The sequence below is a fragment of the Plectropomus leopardus genome, chromosome 7 (genome assembly GCF_026936395.1).
Source record: "Plectropomus leopardus strain MGB_pleo_1.0 chromosome 7, ASM2693639v1, whole genome shotgun sequence".
Lineage (NCBI taxonomy): Eukaryota > Metazoa > Chordata > Actinopteri > Perciformes > Serranidae > Plectropomus > Plectropomus leopardus.
Window position 1 is genome coordinate 32842274 of NC_142182.1, and position 14671 is coordinate 32856944.

Consider the following 14671-nt stretch of genomic DNA (forward strand, 5'->3'; position numbering starts at 1 on the left):
AAATGCAAACAGATTTGAAAACCACTTTATTTAATGTAATTAATTTCTAAAGGATGATCATTGAAACATTAAACAGACATCATTCAGGAATTAGGGCAAATAGATATTTATACAGATGTAGGGCTTTTTCCATGTTGCAATATTTAGTGATGATTTAAATAGTTTTATCTAATTTAAAAAAATATGGGAGAGGTGTTATGAAAACGACATTTGTGAATAAAATATTTTACTAAGATATATATATATATTATTGCTCTTCATTCTGAACACCAGAGGTGATTTTCTGTTAAATGCTGAGATCTCTTGTGCGCATGCAATAGCAGAGGTGCGTGTGTCTGCAGATAGGCGTTCTTACAGACCAGGTACTTTACACCAGTAAAGACACTGCAATATATTTATAAAGCAATTTCACATTACAAATCAGGGTTTTCCTGATACTGCAAATACTACTACAGTGGCTGACGCAAAAACGTGAATGGCCATATCTAGAACCAGTGTTTGGTTTGTCCCTCCTGGGCTACCGTAGAAACATGGCAGAGTAACATGTTGTACTCCTTGGGATGAGGACCCTCCTCCTATGATGATATATACATCTTATTCTAGGGCAAAGAAAACACCACAGTTATTATATTCTGGTGATTATACACTAAAGAAAACATACATATTATATTATATCTCCTTTCAGCCAATATATCCCTTTAAATCCTACACACTGGACCTTTAAAATCTTACCACAACCTTTTTTTTCCTCCAGATTATCATTAGCTTCCCACAGGTGCATTTTTTAGTGAGGCTCCTCTGTTTTCTTTACTTCAGCCTCAAATCACTGAGGATTCTTTGTCTGATTTCACACACAGCAATACCTTCCCCTCTTTAACACTCCTCTTTACATATTTTGTAACTTTCATTATTGTTGACACTCTCTGGCTGTTGAGGGGATTAAAAGAATCTGTTGATGAATCTTTTTATATTGAACAAGAGATTTGACTCTAACAGGAACTCAGACTTGTGCTCAGCCGCCTCAGAGCTCTCTTCTCCTTTTTCCATCCGTGCCCCGCTTACCGTTTTCACTCTCACAAAAATATCAAATCTCCAATGGCTTTCTGCATAGAAAGCCGTTCTTTCAGGACTCATCTCTGAACGTTAAAAAGATTTGAGCAGTATTTATTAATTTATCAAAATTTTTTGATCTATTCTCACAGAGAGATCACAACATGGAGAAACTTTCTGATCTTCTCTCTGCTTAATTTAGATTACATACTGTATCAGTCAGACTGTTCGACCTCTGTGGAAAAAATTAATCAGAACCGTCAAAAAATGGTTTCACCTGTTCGACAGGAGCCCATCACCTTCCCCGGTGAATGATGTGTCAGCTGTCAGACTAACTGTCCCATGTAGATTAGACATCAAGCACAACTTGAAACTGGCTGCCATTTTTACAATCTGCTCTGAAGTCTCTACACATTGTCCTGACAGACACAAGGCCACTGAGCCGTGCCTGGTTTACCAAAAGCATCTTACTGCCAAAATCATCTTTTTCTCCATAAACCAAGACTGACAGAGAGGAAAGATTGGTCGTGTCCCATCTCGAGCCCATGGACAGGAACCGTGTGAATTCTAAGTTGCTTTTGACAAATTGGGTTGCGGGCACTTGAGCATATCAGATCTGACTACAAACCCGCTCTCCCACACGAACCATAAAACATCGACACCAGTGGTTTCCCTTCCTGGGGGGTCAGGGGAGCTGCAGCTACTATAGATATTGCTTTGCATTAAGGGCTCAAAAACTGATCTGCAACCACTCAAAAGGATATTGTTATCATCTGCAGGAACACAAGAAGTCCTTCAGACCCGGTGGGAGGTGTTGCAGTAATGTGAAAGAAATTATTATTGTTTTTTTGCCATTCCATACCTTATATCCAGCATATTTGGATGTTTGAAAAAAGAAAATCCTATCAACAAATCTAAAAGAAAATACACAAGGATGACAACAAAAAGACTACAAGGATTGAATCAAGATCATGGTGTTGATTTAGCTCGGAATCAGTATCATATTATGTCAACAAACAAACCCCCTTTCCTCCTCCAACCAAATATGTAATGTTAACATCTTTAAACATACACAATATGCAGACTTTTAAAGTGGTTCTGAACGTTAAGATAATGCTGTCTCAAGAGCTCCCTCCCAGGCTCCCAACACCTCCTGTCTGAGCTCAGTGAATGCAGAGATTTCCATCTTGTTGCTCGCCTGCTTTTTGCTGTGGTGGATGCAGCTTGTCATAATCTTCTCTGAGACAAGTTTAAGTTCAAGTTAGAGTCATCATTTGATAACATCACTTGTAGATGAGAACATGTGTTTTTCCCCAACATCTGCGGGAGATATTTATTTATTTTTGTATTCATTTGTTTATTTATATTTTTCTTTATTTGTGATTTTCTTTATTTATTTTTTACAGTGCACATTGATAAACATTGTTGTAGTGTTACGGTGCCTCAATTTGCGTCCGTCCTACCCCACTTGTGGTTTGTATCCATCCACAACCCCCCCCCTTCTCTACCAGAAAAAGGTTTATTTTAGTATTTCCTGGATTTATACAGAGCTGTTTGTGAGTAGCTGTGTTGATGTAAGTTTTCTGAAATTGTCACTCCCTCTCCTCATGTCACCAGCTTAGTCCACATTGCAGGTATCCCAGCATGCTTTTTTGTACTGGGAATCAGTCGTTTCCAATACAAAATGCATGAGAGTGGATTTCCAGTTGCGTGAAGTCGCCTATAGTGAGCATGCACCATGTCAAAGGCTAGATTATCAAGTCCAGTATGTAGGATTGAGTGATAATTATTGTGACTGCAGAAGTGAAACTTCTTCTGTGCGCCGAGCGTGCAGGAAACTATGGTATCTGATGCAAAAAAACGAATTACCATATCTAGAGTTTGTTTGATTTGGCCATTCCGGGCTACTGTAGAAACAACAAATGAAAACACCAAAAAACCAAAACATTTTTTCGTTTCAGGTGATTATCCAGTAATGAAAACATAGTAACTATTACTATATTCCATTTCTGCTCATATATCCCCCTCAAATCTAACACATTGGACCTTTAAGTGGAGCAATTTTGAGCATTAAGCACTTAAATTCCTGCATTCTCTGGAATTTTTATACATCATTCTGTGCCTATTCTGCATCAGTTCATGGTGAAAAGGTCATGTTACTTCTCGCTTCAACTGTGCATAGATGATTCATCTTCTTTTCATTTTATGGCAGATTGCAACCATAGCTTTTGAGGGCTGCATAAAGCCATTGTCACAACTATGATATAATAGCAGTTTGCCAAAATAAAAGTCCTGTGCTACTTTCTTGTTTTGATTACAAATGCATGTGTTCTAAATATTGAGGAAGAAATGTGACCTGCGTCTCACCCAAAAAATCTACACTATCAAAAAATCTATGCAGTTGGGTAAAAGCGATCGATTCAAGAAATGATTGTAGTCCATATTTTCTTGTTCTACAGGATATCAGTTTAATCAAAAAGGAGCTTTTCTTTTTATTACTTCGGCTATTTTTTTAACTTTGATTTTATCTAATCAGCCACAGTAACTGAAAACACATTTGTGGGTGATTTTGGCTTGATTTTGTCAAAGCCCCTTCTCTCGAAAGGGAGTTTCGGTTGTTGTTGCTTCACTTGGATGTTTGATCCTCACTGTGCAGAATGATGGATGTGCAGGTTTTGTTTCCACATTTAAATGCTCACAGGAAGAAGATTCTCAGTGCTCGCTTTAAATCTGAGTTTAAGATGCCGATGTACGAGCATGATTTTGAGACTCCATCATTTGGAGGCTAATTGTGGTCTCATTTGCATGTGATATCAATATAAAGTGTGATATTGAAACATGAAACCTCTTGTACATATACTGAGAATGGATTGTCAGTGAAGTAGGAGACATCTTGGGTCCAGTGGTTAACATTTTAAAATTAATAATAGAGATTCTGGATTTTTCAATGAGGGAGATGGGGCAGATGTAATTTTAGGATTTTTTTTTAGCAGAGTAATTGAATCTTTTTTTGTGGAAAAACCCTATCAGACTCAAATTATTATTCAAAGCAGAGTATTTTTTTCTTTTTCCTTTATATCTCAACATGTCTGGAGGGGATCTTTAAAAAATTCAGCAGCAACATTTCTTTCCAGAGTCAGTGTCCCTGATTCTGTGGATAATCCACGGACCTCAACAGATTTTATGAAGGCTATTTCTTGGTAAGTAAGTAGTAAGAATGACAACAGTTGACTGTGAGTTCTGTGGATAATCCAGGGATGTTGCTCCAGACTGGCATTTTCAAAACTATAAACATCACAGACAAAACAATGTATTTATCTCCATTCTAATGTGGTAGTAGCAGAAATCTCACAGATATGTCAGAACCAGGGCAAATAAAACAAGAAAAAATTTATTCTAATCTGTTTATTTCCATAATTTTCTCTTTGCTTCCAACTAAACTGGCAACATTCAAACTTTTCACTTCTCCCAGTCAGATTTCAACCTCAATCTCTGTGAGCCAATCACCAATTTGCAGTCAAACTTTAAATAAACAAACAACACACAGTCTTTACTCTATTGTTTTGTTTTTTATCTTTATATAGTGTATTTATAGTTTTTATTTTATAGTATAGCTACTACATTGTAACTTTCAAATGGTAATATAAGGTATTCTTACCTGTGTACACACATGTAGCTGGTGACCCACATATTTAGCTAAATCCATGGCTGTATACATATATGTATATATAATGCGTATTCATGATGATCAACCTTAACTATAAATTAAAAGCTTATGAATCCTATGTCTTCAACTTTTTCCTATTGTGCACACAATATCTATATTTACATTTTTAGGGGAACAAGCATAAACAGAGCACATAGAAAAAAGACAATATTTTCTTTGCTTGATTTAAAAAAAAAAAAGTTTCACAAAGAGTTATCAAAACCTTAACCCTAACCATAAACTTTATTCAATCCAACCCCAGAGCAGAAATAATGAGAAAAAAAAGGTTGTCGCTGATGACCAGGGTCCTGAAGACCTAAGAGGGAAGGACCAGTGGTCACAGCCTGTACACAGATGCACAGCCATGCACATCTTATCTTTATGTATATCTAAACTAGGAAAATCTTACACAGAGGCTAGATATATATATGTCTGCGGCAGACAGGTGGCAAGAAATGCATTTAATTTAGACAATACTATGGTAACACTGCATTAAGGACAAACCAGGAAACATAATTAATCAGTGCCTTCCAGTTGGAATAAAATCTTCAGCACGAAATATCACATAGATTAATTTTTTAATGATTCTCTAAGCCCTTATTTAAACTTTTATTCCTCCCTGGAAAAAACAACTAGACAGGTCAACTGTGGGTTCCCTCTTGTGATTGTGGTAATTATTACAGAAGCAGAGGAGGAAGTGACATGAAGAAGCATAGAAAGCAACACAGTCTGCGTAAAGTTGTATGAATATTAAAGAGGATCCTATAGGGTGGGTAGGAGGTATTGTAGATGGTTCAAACAAGCGCAGGACTTTCGCCCAGGAGACCTGTGTTTATGTCCCAAAGTCAGTATTGACTTCTTTTAATAACAACTTAGCCATGTTCATGCAGCATGTTACACAAGCGACAAATGTGACATGTCCTAGCATGTGAGTTATGTCACATGACATACATCAAGCTATGTTAGTGACAAAAGTAAAGCTCAACTATGATGTTTTTTTCGAAACCTAACCACCTAGTTTTCTTGCCATGTAGTTTTGGGGTGGAACTGCGATTGTTTCACGATGTTAAGGATGAGTTTAAAACTACAACCATTACGTTAATATTGTTGCGGACCTGTGTTATGGGTGCTTTACTGAGGGAGACTTATCTACATCCCAGTTATTTTTTGGTTCTAGCTGTTGAGTGAGTTATTAAATTCACTTCGAGAATGTTACTCTGGTCTCTGACTGGTCAGTGATCCATTACAATATGTGGTTGCAGTGCTGGTCATATAAGTCGTTATGGAAGTCAGTAAAAAAATCCACCTAGTCTGTTGTTTCGGCATAGCATAGTGCTGAGTGTGAAATAAAGTTTTTTGGGGGGGTTTCTTTTTTAATTTGGGTGAAATGACCCTTTAACTGTCAGAAAAGGGAAAAGGGCAAAAGGCAAAAAAGTCTGAAATCACTTCAGTGCAACACACATTAGGGACGATGTTAAGTGAAAATTACAATAGACTTCACACAAGCTACAAACTTACAGCTCACAGAGTTTCAGTCTGACACCATTTACTCAGCAGACACTGCTGCACCATAAGGAGACAGCAGATGAGACATGAAAGGGACAAACTCAGATGCACTGATCGAGGATAAGCAGCAGTGCTGGAAAACCAGAATACGCTATGTCTTGTTTGATGCTGCGGATTTGTTGCCTCATCCACCGCTACTTTGTTTGGGGAGTCAGGGATTTGTGGTCAGGGATTACAGCGGGCCACAAAGGCAGCTTCTGAAGCAGCCGATAACAGCAGCCAGTTGCTCCGGCTGAGAAGAGAGGCCAACAGTTGGGGTCCCAAACATGCAAATCTGTGCAATGACTAAGACAGAAATGTAGCCACAGGATGGGACAGTTATTGTAGGACAACGGCATACTCATGCACCATTTTCACTTCTCAGAATAACTGTTTCAATAAGCATACTAATTTCCTTTTTATTCAGTCGCTGAACCTCATTTGAAGTATTTGAGATTCCTTCTTCAATCCATACTCAAGGTAATCACATGAAACACATGGGCTTCATATTCAAGAGTTGGCCCATTTTAATCATTTTTTTTTACAGAGTGATATTCATATCATTGTTTCCTTCACCTTGAGTGTCCTCCCCATGGTCAGGATGGAGTCTACTAAGACTAGAGACTTCTTAAATTAATTTCCCTCCACATTATGTGCTATATAAAATGTGCTTCAAGAAATATGTTTTTTCTTGACTAATGGGTCGCATAGATGGAGGCAAATCTCTGTAAAGATAACAGTAAAAAAAATCATGCATGAAAAGGATCAACAGAAAACAAAGGCAAACTTAAGGAGGGGGAAATACAAATAACTTCAGGAGAGGATTTTTCCAAAAAAGAACTTGTTTGCAGATCCTTGAGTGGTGTAATGGATTTTCATGTTTCATACAGAGCATAATGTCCCTTAGCCAGTGGCAACGGGAAGGTGGAGCTGCGCCCTTCTGTTTGGGTAAGATAACTCAGCAAGCTAATACAGAAGCAAAGGCAACTGTGTCTTCTCTTACTTTTGGGCAGATGTAGTTCATCTGGAGCCGTGCCAAAGGCGGCACACAGAGGACTGCATGCTCCGAATGTGGCTGCAAACACATTTCTGATAAAGTACGAAAAAAACAAAAGTCCAACACTCAGCTTGTACTGAGGCAGAAAAAGTACTTGTAAATGATTGAGACATGAACACAAACACAAGTGGGGTACACCACCGGGAATACTGCAGGTTTGATGAGTGGGATGGAGTATTTTGAACGCATATGTGGTGGTGTATAGTTACTTAATACATATTGTCAACTAATGTAAGTAAAAAATTGAGCAGTACTTGTACTTAACTTGAATTCTTCCATTTTGTGCCACTTCATGCTTCTCCTCCATATCATTTCTGTGAATAATTTACAGGTATAGTTACTGGTTACTTTACAAAAAACACCTGGAGAGCTTATAAAAGATGGAGTATTGTTAGAGAAGTGAGGTGGACAACACAATCAATTTTAACATGTCATTTGGAGCAATTTTAAACTTTTTTCTGACATTTTACAGGAAAGTTTCCAGTGTAGGGACCTCAGAACTGTATCCTTGCTCTTTGCAGATGATTTGGTTCTGTTGGCGTCATCACACTATGACCTCCAGCATGCACCGGGGCAGTTTGCAGCAGAGTGCGAAGCCACTGGGATGAGAGTCAGCACCTTCAAGTCTGAAGCTGTGATTTGCTGCCGGAAAACTGTGGATTACCCTCTCTGGGTTGGGAGAGAGTTTCTGCTTCAAGTGCAGGAGTTTAAGTATCTTGAGATCTTGCTCATGAGGGAGGGTCAAACGGAGTCTTGAGAAGGGCAGGCAGTTTGGCACAACATCTGCAATGATGCCAGTGGTGACCTGGACTGTTTTTTGGTAAAGAGGGAACTGAGCCAGAAGGCAAAAGTTTTTTAATTACTTGTCCATCTATGTCCTGACCCTCACCTAGGTTCATGAGCTTTGGGCAGTGACTGAAAAAAATTAAATTTTGGATACAGGTGGTCAACATGACTTTCCTCCATTGGGTGGCCAGGCTCAGCCTTAGAGGTAGGGTGAGGAGCTCAGACATGTGGAAGGAGCTTTGAGTTGAGCCGCTGCTCCTCAGTATCAAAAGGGGCCACTTAGATCTGATCCAGATGCCTCCTGGGCGCCTCCCATTAGAGGTTTTCCTGGCATCTCTAACTGGTAGGAGGCCCCAAGGCAGAGTTTAAACACACTGAAGGGATTATATATCTTTTCTGGCCAGAAAAATGCCTCCGCATCCACCAGGAGGAGCTGGAGAGTGTTGCTGCGGAGAGGGAATACTTGAATGCTTTGCTCAGCCTGCTACCCCGATGACCTGGCCCCGGATAAGTGAATGAAAATGGATGGATGGATGGATGGGAAATAATGACCGTGGCAATCAATAACCAGCGAAGAGCTCTATATGAAACAGTTAATTCCACCTCAACCAACTACAATAGTAAATTGTTGCTTACACATTATTGAATCCCAATTCCAAACAATAATCCAGTGATATTATATATAATATTATTACACTCACAGGTACAAATACTTTATTTGTACAATTATTTTACAATCATTTATTTTCTACATTTTGCTAATGATACAATTTACCAAGTTTATACATACTTGAATCATTTTTTCAGTGGGTAATTGTTGCTTCCTTTGCCACTGTCTTCATGTACCATTTCATGTTCTCATGCTGTTTAAATGGCAATTGAATGTAGATGTATTAAAAGATAAGCTAATGGATGTAAAATCTGATGTTGACCCTTTGAAAGTAGCCTATGTTTTTTACGGCGTTATGTGTGAAATATTCTTGTTGTTGTTATTTTTTGGGTATTTGACATTGAACATAATAACTAAGAAATAGCTGAAAAAGAAGGACAGCTTGGAAAGTAATAGGTTGAGAAATAATTATTAAAAAGCACTGTCGATACAGACGAGTGACTCAGCAGAGTTTTGATGAGGCCAGTAGCAAGTTCTGAGTCGCTGCAGAGGTGTTGATTGGTCTTGCAGATGATTACAGATCTGCAGCTGTTCCTCGATCCTTAGAATTTATAAAGCGGGTTGTGAACACTCGTTTCAAAGTTTTACTTTTCATTATCTTTTGATGTGTTTCGTGAAACATATCTGCATTGAGTCTTAATTTAAGGATAAGTCTGATATTAAACTGTACATTCTTATTATCAATAAGCCTAATGAAAAATCCCAAACCAGTAATGTCTCAGTACATGTCTAAGCTCTTTCTTACTTCATTATCCTGTCTGAGGCACTCAGCCCGAGGCACATTTGTTCCTGCTGAAGAAAAGGCTCATGTGTATACAGTGGAAGAGGGAATCATAGCTCTGATGGCTAAACTGACAGGCGCCCTTTAGAGGGTCAGGTGAAAATAGGAAAAACAGGATCCAGGAAGTCTTGGCAATTGCCCATGTGCTCAAAGAATACATTTATAATAGCCTACTATTTGGCCCAATAGAGTGCCTTGTTGTTTTTCTCCATGGTTGCCTGCACCACTTAATATCAAATAACACTTTCTGTATGTTTTTTGCAGCCCCAAAAATATAGTTTCATTTTTAAAAAAGGCTGAGAAATCTATTTTCTTAAAACCAATGGACACTGCAGCCAATGTTCATCAAACATGGGCAAATGGTCCATCTACTGGGGACTATTTTCAGCTGCCCAGCACTTCTGCATTTGCCCAGCAATGCAGAAAATTCAGGTACTTTCATGCCATGGAAATAGAGCTTTGTATGCTTCATGCACTACTGAGCAGCTCTCATAGGAATGAACGGGGACCTGCCTTCATGCCATATCCAGATTTTCTCAGTACATCCATGACATAAATGTGGACAACGGTTAGCAGAAAGCTAAACTATCAACTACATTCTCTCTCCATCTCTGAAAAGCTTTGCCAGTATTGGCACATTTTATTTAGTCTCTTTTAGGCTCTTATCTTTTTGATAGGTCCATTTTCCTTTTTTGGGTTGCTTTGCCTTATGGGCAGTCGTCTTCAAATCAAAAATGACTAATAGACCCACCCTCTACCTTCCTTCTTCTTCTACCTTCACCTTTTTATGCAGGATTCTTTCCTATTGAATAAGGCTTTCAACAAAGGAATGTGCACATACATGTGCATCTGTAGAACAGCTGCCCTCTCCCTGAAAGGACCAGTGATTGGCCAAAGTCTCCTGCCATGGTCGAGATTTTTTAAAAGCCTGAAAACAGAGCCAGGCGGAGGTGCAGAAGTCTAGTGTTCTCTCAGACCACTTTAATTACAATATGCTCAAAGTTTTTATGAGACTTTTGACCACTGATGCCAAAATAAAACTGCCTGTCTCAGCTTTAAGCTTCATCAGGCTTTGGAAACACAGACAATACTTGTTAGTAGGTTTAGTTCATTGTTAATTTAACTGATAATAATAAAAATATTGAATTTATTGAGTTATGTTTTTAGGCACTAAAATCAGTCAGTAAAAAAAAGGAACATTCACCTTAAAAGATCTGTCCACCCAACTCACCAATCTCTGACCTCCCACCATGGAGCCAGACATAGCTGCCTCCATTAAATGTCACAGTGTGAAAACTAGATTCAGTGATAAGTTTCCAAATCCTCTATGTGGAAAAATCTAAAGTGGGATCTTGTCTATTCTGTGAAACATCAGGATTGTAAGGTTGCTCTGCAACATGTAGCCGTCCCTAAAACCTTGCGGAGACTTTCCGCAGTAAATCATTGGTCAACTTTATCTCTAAATTGCAGCATAGATCTGACAGAGGCAAGTGAGGATACGTCAGTAGGTACAGGTGGGTTTTCGACAATCATCTCAAGGAAAACCTCATTTTACCAGATCAGACTTGAACTTTTTTGTCGTGGTTCAGCGGACTGTGTTCACCCTCGCAGAAAAATATAGGATGTAATTATGCTAATCACGCTGTCCTGGGCAATTTACCCACTTTCACCTCATACACTTTTAAAAGTTGCAGCCATGTGGCAAGCTGACAGATAGTCTTTAATGGCATAAGAAAATTATCTTTGCATTTTCAAAGTGTCCCACAAGTTGTTTAAAAAGTTCACAAAAGCACACACATCCAGGGGACAAACAGGAGGATAGGTGCTGTACATGAAATAACACCAGAGAAGAAAAAACTAATTCAGATTATGTTTCATCAATATTTAATAAAATTACTACAGAGGTGACATTTTGAGTTGCATGCTCTTCATCAGACAAGTGAACAATGCAGACACATACCTTCAAATACTACTTCAACAGGTCACCTGGTACCCAATAGGCTCCCATCCATAAATACATAAAGATAAAAATATTAATAAACATATTAACAAAACAAATTACAAAAAAATGCAAAAAATGTGCATATACACATGTACAGATAACTGTAAATAATCTATATATATACACACATAGCACCAGTGTAGAGAGCTAGAAAATCACTAGAAAAGGGGATAATTTTAACATCTGAAATTGCAACAATCAGACAGAACCATGAAACTCATTATAAACATTGTCAGTGATGATTACTCTCTGCTTGCCAAAGGACAAACTAATATCTCATACTTTTCTGAGTTCTTCTGCCAAGACTCATTTGTGAGCTACAAAAGTAAAAAAAAAAATCATCAATGTTATTTCCTCATAATGATTTAACCTTTAATGTCCTTGAATTTAAATCTGTATAATTTTGTTGACCATTTTGTGGCCTAATATTTGATATCTGTGTCAAATATTAGCTTCATTGTTTCTAGCCAGAAGAGGTTGATTGTGTCATTGGTGGTACAGTTAGGGTCAATTGTAATGGTGTGTTTCAAATGACCCCAACACCGTCCTAACCCATCAATGTCCATTGTGGAATTCCAGATTTTCCTTCCCAACACTGACCTAAGAACTAATCAATAGAAGTATGAGGCTAAGTTTTTCTTAAGTTCCTTGTTTTAGTCATTAGTCACAAAGGTTTTTTTGTTTTTTGATTTTCCATGAAAACACATCTAAAACAATAGGTTAGGAATTTCAGATCTGAACAATTTTTCATACACACATTGTCCAGACTCTCATAAAATAGATTCGATGCATTTTATATTGTTTTCCTACTGGGTTTTAAATGTGAATAAAATACCTGTTTAATGGCTTCCAGCTTAGCGACAACAACAAAACAGATGATCCCCCCCCCAACAAAACAGATGATCCCCCTAATAATTTAAGAAAAGTGTTTACTTAAAATGTCTTTGTGTGCTTTATTATATTTTTTGTGACATAGTTCAGTGTGTAAATCTTTTGCCTCATAATCTGGGGATGTGGGCTTAATTCCTGCCTAGAGCCAATTTCTTATGCCTTCAAAATCTTAAATGTCTAGAAATCAAAAGTTGTCTTAACTTGTCGTCTAAACTGGCTGAAAATCAAAGTATTTTTGAACTATTATTTTTGGTTTGTAATAGTAACTTTCCTATAGTTCTGAAACTCAGATGTTTGGGCCATTTAATTGACACTTTTTATACAAGAGGCATTTGTACATCTCACACTGTACCAATCAGATACAAACAGGGACATAAAACTCGGCCTACTTACTTTATTTGTACCCATATGTATGTATATGATTTCTTTACAGTAAAAAACAAGGCATCCTTGTCACACATTTAATAAACAACACTGTGGTGATCCCTTCCTGCCTGCAAACTGACTAATGGATTAATTGTATTTAATAAAAAATGGATAATTATATGTTTTTATTAAACTGGAATCAGTTGTTTTGAGGATATGAAATTGTTTGAACTATATCTACATTCAAAAGTTTATTGTTTTCGTTGGTACTTATATGAAGGTTTTAAGTATGCTGTTGCAAACGCCCCTGCATGTGGGGGCAGATGTAACATTTGACCTTCTGTGTTTCAATTCATATTGTGACTCTGACGTTGTTTGCAAAAAGCAATTAATTACTGTCAACAAGTACAAGACAGATACAAGTTGCCTACATAAAAGCTGTATCCAAATAGATGAAGAGTTTTTTGAGTAATAACATCAAAACCAAAAAAAAAGTGATTCATTTCAGAAAAAGAACCTAGGGTCAATCAATAAAATGCTTTTCACAAGTATTTAAAAGTTAATTTGAACCTTGAGGAAATTGGTGTAATTTCTCTCAAAAACATGAAGAAAAAAAAACAGGCAATGAGCAGCTTGGTAAGAAATTATTCACAAATTGGTAGGAAAAAATTGATTTAGGGAGTTTTTATATTCAAAAAGATAGGAAAAAAGTGAAAAAGACAAAAGCTAGGGAAAACTATGTATACATATTTAAAATTATGTTTAATTAGAAATTTTAAACAATTTTTACAGGTAATTTCCTTTTTTTAACTTTCTCTTTCTTGTTTCTTGTTTATTTTTATTATTATTTTTTTTAACAACACGTAATTTTCTTGTTTGTTTTACTTTTTTTTTTGCTAAAATTCATATGTTTTTTCATAGTTTATAGCTGTCTTCCCATGCTTTTGAAAGAAATAAAGCATGACATTTAAAGTCTATCTGAACAACCTGAATATCGTGAGAAAAACATGTTTTTTCTTCTCCAACAGGTTGTTTACCTGTTACAGGTGCATTTCAAAGTTGGCTTATATTTATTATGGAAAGATTGCAGGATTATGTTAAAGAAGAGACGTGTGCGTTTTTCTGTGTGTTTAGGGGTGTGAGGCTGGATGATGGGGGGGGGGGCGCATCATCAGCATCAGCACCCATGACGTCACCAGAGTTTAAAGTGGGCCGCGCTTCACCCAGTGAAGTAGAGGAGAGAGAAGCGCGAGGAAGCAGCGGCGGCTCCTCTCAACTACACCTGACTTCTGCCTGTCGCCGTTTGTGTCAAAAAAAACGTCGCTTTAAACTCCGAAAACTACCGAACCTGCCAGCTGTTTCGACTTTTTCACTAATTAAACATGGAAGACCTTGTTGCACCGTGTCGGACCCGCTGAATTCGTCGAGGGCGACAACTTTAAAACCTCAATAAGGGTGAGTTCAAACGCATTTTTTCTAGCCTCCGAAACAAAAATGGCTTTGATTAAATCGGCCGAGGATGCTAATGATGCTGCAGCAGGCATGTCACCGCCACCGACACTATCTGTGGTGACAAACAGCTTTGCAGATGTTTGCTCAAAGAGATGAATGAGCTTTTGTTTGTATCTGTTTGTGTTGAAGCGGCCCCGCAGTAACTTAGGGCGCAGTCTGTTGGCATTTGCTGCCGTTGGCTGGTTGATGTGACAAATTGTGCTTTCTATTTAATTAGGCTATTGGCGAGTCTATCCCATGGAAATGTGCATGCTGTGCCAAAGGAAAAAAAGGGCTGTATCATCCCGGAGAGTTTTTCTAATTCT

At 37.8% G+C, this 14671-nt stretch overlaps 1 protein-coding gene across 8 annotated transcripts in view; it reads left to right on the forward strand.

Moving 5' to 3' along the window:
* Positions 1-14102: 14102 nt before the first annotated feature.
* The window catches only part of megf11 (multiple EGF-like-domains 11), a 107027-nt gene continuing 106458 nt past the window's right edge, over positions 14103-14671 (forward strand). For all 8 annotated transcript variants that reach the window (XM_088080547.1, XM_088080541.1, XM_088080545.1 and 5 more), the window contains exon 1: positions 14103-14309. The gene's annotated coding sequence lies outside the window, so the exon portion shown is untranslated. The remainder of the gene's footprint in view (positions 14310-14671) is intronic.